The sequence below is a fragment of the Neomonachus schauinslandi genome, chromosome X (genome assembly GCF_002201575.2).
Source record: "Neomonachus schauinslandi chromosome X, ASM220157v2, whole genome shotgun sequence".
NCBI classification, from domain to species: Eukaryota; Metazoa; Chordata; class Mammalia; order Carnivora; family Phocidae; genus Neomonachus; species Neomonachus schauinslandi.
Genome location: NC_058419.1, coordinates 68372139 through 68379106, shown reverse-complemented (window position 1 = coordinate 68379106; position 6968 = coordinate 68372139).

The following is a 6968-nucleotide window of genomic DNA, read 5'->3' as shown; positions in this document are numbered from 1 at the left end:
CCATCAAAAAGGAGAACTACAGACCAAATATCCCTGATGAACATGGATGCAGAAATCCTCACCAAAATACTAGCCAATAGGATCCAACTGTACATTAAAAGGACTATTCACCATGACCAAGTGGGATTTATTCCTGCACTGGAAGTTTGGTTCAACATCTGCAAATCAATCAATGTGATACAATACATTAATAAAAGAGAGAATAAAAGCCATATGATCCTCTCAATAGATGCAGAAAAAGCATATGAGAAAGTACAGTGTCCTTTCTTGATTAAAACTCTTTAGAGTGTAGGGATAGAGGGTACATACCTCAATATCATAAAAACCATCTATGGAAAAACCCACAGTGAATATCATACTTTGCTGAATTGGCAAAGAAGTGAAACTCTCACTTTTTGCAGATAATATGATACTTTATGTGGAAAACCCAGAAGACTCCACCCCAAAACTGCTAGAACTCATACAGGAATTCAGTAAAGTGGCAGGATATAAAATCAATGCACAGAAATCAGTTGCATTTCTATACACCAACAACAAGACAGAAGAAAGAGAAATTAAGGAGTCGATCCCATTTACAATTGCACCCAAAACCATAAGATAGCTAGGAATAAATCTAACCAAAGAGCCAAAGGATATGTACTCAGAAAACTATAGAATACTCATGAAAGTAATTGAGGAAGACACAAAGAAATGGAAAAACGTTCCATGCTCATGGATTGCAAGAACAAATATTGTGAAGATGTCAACGCTACCTAGAGCAATCTACACATTTAATGCAATCCCTATCAAAATACCATCCACTTTTTTCAAAGAAATGGAACAAATAATCCTAAAATTTGTATGGAACCAGAAAAGACCCCGCATAGCCAGAGGAATGTTGAAAAAGAAAAGCAAAGCTGGCGGCATCACAATTCCGGACTTCAAGCTGTATTACAAAGCTGTCAACGTCAAGACAGTATGGTACTGGCACAAAAACAGACACATAGATCAATGGAACAGAATAGAGAGCCCAGAAATGGACCCTCGACTCTATGGTCAACTAATCTTTGACAAAGCAGGAGAGAATGTCCAATGTAAGACAGTCTCTTCAACAAATGGTGTTGGGAAAATTGGACAGCCACATGAAGAAGAATGAAACTGGACCTTTTCCTTACACCACACACAAAAATAGACTTAAAATGGATGAAAGACCTCAATGTGAGACAGGAATCCATCAAAATCCTTGAGGAGAACACAGGCATCAACCTCTTCTACCTCAGCCGCAGCAACTTCTTCCTAGAAACATCGCCAAGGGCAAAAATGAATTATTGGGACTTCATCAAGATAAAAAGCTTTTGCACAACAAAGGAGACAGTCAACAAAACCAAAAGACAACTGACAGAATGGCAGAAGATATTTGCAAATGACATATCAGATACAGGGCTAGTATCCAAAATCTGTAAAGAACTTATCAAACTCAACACCCAGAGAACAAATGATCCAATCAGGAATTGGGCAGAAGACATGAACAGACATTTCTGCAAAAAAGACTTCCAAATGGCCAACAGACACATGAGAAAGGGCTCAAAATCGCTCGGCATCAGGGAAATCCAAATCAAAACCTCAATGAGATACCACCTCACACCAGTCAGAATGGCTAAAATTAACAAGTCAGGAAACGACAGATGTTGGGGAGGACGTGGAGAAAGGGGAACCCTCTTACACTGTTGGTGGGAATGCAAGCTTGTGCAGACACTCTGGAAAACAGTATGGAGGTTCCTCAAAAAGTTGAAAATAGAGCTACCCTATGACCCAGCATTTGCACTACTGGGTATTTACCCCAAAGATACAAATGTAGTGATCCGAAGGTGCACATGCACCCCAATGTTTATAGCAGCAATGTCCACAATAGCTAAAGTATGGAAAGAGCCTAGATGTCTGACAGATGAATGGATAAACAAGATGTGGTGTGTACACACACACACACACACACACACACAATGGAATATTATGCAGCCATCAAAAAATGAAATCTTGCCATTTGCAATGACGTGGATGGAACTAAAGGGTATTAGCTAAGAGAAATAAGTCAGTCAGAGAAAGACAAGTATCATATTATCTCACTGATATGAGTAATTTGAGAAACAAGACAGAGAATCATAGGGGAAGGGAGGGAAAAATGAAACAAGATGAAACCAGAAGGGAGGCAAACCATAAGAGACTCTTAATATCAGTCAACAAACAGGGTGCTGGAGTGGAGGGTTTGGGAGGGATAGGGTGGCTCAGTGATGGACGTTGGGGAGGGTATGTACTATGGTGAGTGCTGTGAATTGTGTAAGACTGATGAAATACAGACCTGTACCCCTGAAACAAATAATACATTATATGTTAATAAAAATTGAAAAAATAAATAAATGGAAATGTATGTATGAACTGTGTGACAATGAATTCAGAATAATCCTTTCAAAAGTTCAGTGAACTGCAAGAACACACAGACAACTACATGAAATTAGGAAAACAATGTATGAACAAAATGAAAAGTTCAACAAAGAAATAGACACTGCCAGAAAAAAAACCCAAAACAAATAGAAATACTAGAGCTGAAGACTATAGTGACTGAACTAAAGAACTCCATAGATAGCTTCAACATCAGACTTGACCAAGCAGAAGAAAGAATCAGAGCCAGAATCGAGGGCCCAGAGATAAACTCACCCATATACAGTCAACTAATATTTGACAAAGGTACCAAAACCACATAATGAGGAAAAGATAGTGTCTTCAATAGTGTTGGAAAATTGGACATCCACATGCAAAAGAATGAAACTGAACTCCTATCTTACACTGTTCAAAAATTAACTTAAATGTAAGACTGGAAACCATAAAACTAGAAGAAAACTTAAGGGACTTGATCTTTGCACTGATTTTTTGATATAACACCAAAAGCACAGGCAACCAAAGCAAATATAGACAAGTGGGACTCAATATCAAACTAAAGAGCTTCTGCATAGCAAAGAAAATAATAGAGTGAAAAGGCAACCTATGGAATGGAAGAAAATATTTGCAAAAATATATATGTTGATGGGTTAATTTGTAAAATATACAAGGAATTCATACATCTCAATATAATAAAAATAAACTTACTTAAAAATGAGCAAATGACCTCAATAGATATTTTCCAAAGAAGACACAGCTAACAGGTACATGAAAATGTGCTCAACAGCACCAATCATTAGGCAAATGCAAATCAAAATCACAGTAAGATATCACCTCAAACCTGTTAGGATAACTATTATCAAAAAGACAAGAAATAGCAAGTGTTGGCAAGGATATTAAAAAAAAGGAAACCTTTGTACACTGTTAGTGGGAATGTGAAGTGGCACTGCCATTATGGAAAACAGTATGGAGGGGCGCCTGGGTGGCTCAGTCGTTAAGCGTCTGCCTTCGGCTCAGGTCATGATCCCAGGGTCCTGGGATCGAGTCCCATATCAGGCTCCCTGCTCCACGGGAGGCCTGCTTCTCCCTCTCCTACTCCCCCTGCTTGTGTTTCTGCTCTCACTATGTCTCTCTCTGTCAAATAAATAAATAAAATCTTTAAAAAAAAAAAGAAAACAGTATGGAGGTTCCTAAAAAAATTAAAATAGAACTACTATATGATCCACCAATTCCACTTCTGGAGACGATAGGTAGATAGATGATAGATAGATAGATAGATAGATAGATAGATAGATAGATAGATAGATAGGTAGATAGATAGATGATAGAAAGATAGATGATAGATAGATAATAGATGATAGATAAAATCAGTATCTCAGAGAGATACCTACATTCCCATGTTCAGTGCAGCATTATTCACAATAGCCACATAGGGAAACAACTTAAGTGTACATCAATGGATGAAAAATTAAGAAAAAATATATACATATGTGTGTGTATACATACACACAGTGGAATATTATTGATCCATAAAAAAATTCTGTCATTTGCAAGAACATGGATGAATCTGGAGGACATTATGCCACTTAGCAGAGAAAGACAGAGGAAGACAAATACTGTATGATCTCACACGTGGAATCTAAAAACAAAACAAAACAATACAAAAAGACAAACTCATTGAAACAGAGTAGAATGGAGATGGCAAAAGACTGAGGGTATGGAGGAAATAGGAGATGTTGGTCAAAGGATACAAATTTCAGTTAGGGAATGAAATGTACAGCATAGGCAATATAGTTAATACTATATTGTACACTCAAAACTTGCTAAAAGAGATCTTTTAAAATTTTTTTATTTAAATTCAATTTAATTAACCTAGACTGTGTTATTAGTTTCAGATGTAGAATTTAGTGATTCATCAATTGCATATAACACCCAGTTCTCATTACTTCAAGTGCCCTCCTTAAGGTCCATCACCCAATTACCCCATCCCCCCACCCACCTCCCCTCCAGCAACCCTCAGTTTGTTTCCTATAGTTAAAGTCTCTTACGGTTTGCCTCCTTCTTTGTTTTCATCTTATTTTATTTTTCCTTCCTTTCCCCTATGTTCATCTGTTTTGTTTCTTAAATTCCACAAGAGTAGATCTAATCATTGTCACCATAGGAAAAAAGTAGTTGTGTGAGGTAATGGATATGATAATTAACTTAATTGTGATGATCATTTTGCAATGTATATGTATATTATAATCATTAGGTTTTATACTTTAAATGTATCCAATTTTATTTGTGAATTATACCTCAATAACTCTGGGAAAATATAAATAAAAATACAGTGAAGTTTAAAACCTTCTGCTATGTGAAAGTCACTGTTAAGAGAATAAAAAGGTGGGGCGCCTTTTTAAAAAAAAAAAAAAGAGTTCTTTGAATATTTTGGAACAACCCTTTACCAGATATGTGTTTTACAAATATTTTCTCCTTGACTGTGGTTTGCCTTTTTATTCTCTCTTTTTTTAAAGATTTTATTTATTTATTTGACAGAGAGACAGCAAGAGAGGGAACACAAGCGGGGGGAGTGGGAGAGGGAGAAGCAGGCTTCCCGAGGAGCTGGGAACCCGATGCGGGGCTCAATCTCAGGACCCTGGGATCATGACCTGAGCTGAAGGCAGACGCTTAACGACTGAGCCACCCAGGCATCCCTCAAAGAACTCTTAAAACTCAAAAATAAGGGAACAAGCATCCCAATTTTTAAAAAATGGGCAAGGGGTGCCTGGGTGGCTCAGTTGGTTAAGCATCTGACTCTTGATTTTGGCTCGGGTTATGCTCTCAGAGTTGTGAGATCGAGCCCTTCATGGGGCTCCGCACTCAGTGGGGAGTGTGCTTGAGATTCTTTCTGCCCCTCCCCTTCTGTGCTCTCTCTCTCAAATAAATAAATGAATGTAAAAAAATGGGCAAAAGATATGAACAGAAACCTCATCAAAGAAGATATACAGATAACAAATAAACAAATGAAAAGATTGTCAACATCATATGTCATTAAGTAATTGCAAATGAAAACTACAGTAAGATACTACTACACACCTATTAGAATGGCCAGAATCCAAAACACTGACAACACCAAATGGTAGCAATAATGAAGAGAAATACGCACTATCGTGTGTTGCTGCTGGTGATGTAAAATATAACAGCTACTTAGCAAGACCATTTGGCAGTTTCTTACAAAGCTAAACATAGTCTTACTATAAAATCCAGCAATAGTGCTCCTAGATATTGACCAAAATAAATTGATGCTATGTCAACATAAAAACCTGCATGTAATTCCATATAGCACCTTTATTCATAATTTCCAAAAGCTACAAACAACCAAGATATTATTCAATAGGTGAATGGATAAACTCATATATCCACACAGTGGAATATTTTTTAGTGCAAAAAAGAAATGAGTCACAAAAAGACATGGAAGAAACTTAGATGAATAATACTAAAGCAGTCAGCCTGAAAAGGCTACATATTGTATTATTCCAACTATATGGCATTTCAGTAAATGCAGAACTATAGAGATGGTAAAAATATCAGTGGTTGCCAGGGTTCTGTGGGAGGGAGAGAGAGATGGATAGGTAAAGTATGGGATTTTGGTGAAATTAATCTCTATTAGACTTTAATGATGCATACATGATATTATGCATTTGTCAAAACCAATAGAACTGCCCAAGAAAATGAAGGAAACTTAATGTAAAGTATTGATCTTTTTTAATAATAATGTGTCGATATTGATTTGTGAATTATAACAAATGCACCACACTAACACAGATAATAAGGGAATGCTCTGTACTATCTACTCAGTTTTTCTGTAAATCTGTAACAGTTCTACTATATGAAGTCTATTATTTTTTTAAACTGAGGCTGCTATGAACATAGCAAAATAATCCTTCCTTATATTAAATATTATTAATTTGGTACACATTGTCAGGAGAAATCATAGATAAAAGCATCTTGAAGATTTTTTATTATAATGTCCAATTACCCTCTATTATGGTTGTAGTAGTGCATGTTTTTATTAACATTGGGAGAGTATTTATTTCCCTAAATGAACTTCATCACTTTATATTAAATTTTTTTAATTTTATGAATCAGATTGTCTTAAAATGCCAGCTTGTTTCACATGACTTTAACTTTTTTTACATATTACATGAGAAATAGAAAGTCATTGAAGAAAATTTATAAAATACAGCAAGAAAAAAGAATATTCACAATGATTTCATAAAAAATAATCACAATTTCTTTTGCATAACTTTGTGATTTATTATGAATAAATGTACCTGCTGTAACAAATATAGGATAGAAAGGTGGGCACTGGGGCGCCTGGGTGGCTCAGTCGTTAAGCGTCTGCCTTCGGCTCAGGTCATGGTCCCAGGGTCCTGGGATCGAGCCCCGCATCGGGCTCCCTGCTCGGCCAGAAGCCTGCTTCTCCCTCTCCCACTCCCCCTGCTTGTGTTGTCTTTCTCTCTCTGTGTCAAATAAAATCTTTAAAAAAAAAAAAAAAGAAAGGTGGGCACTTTTAT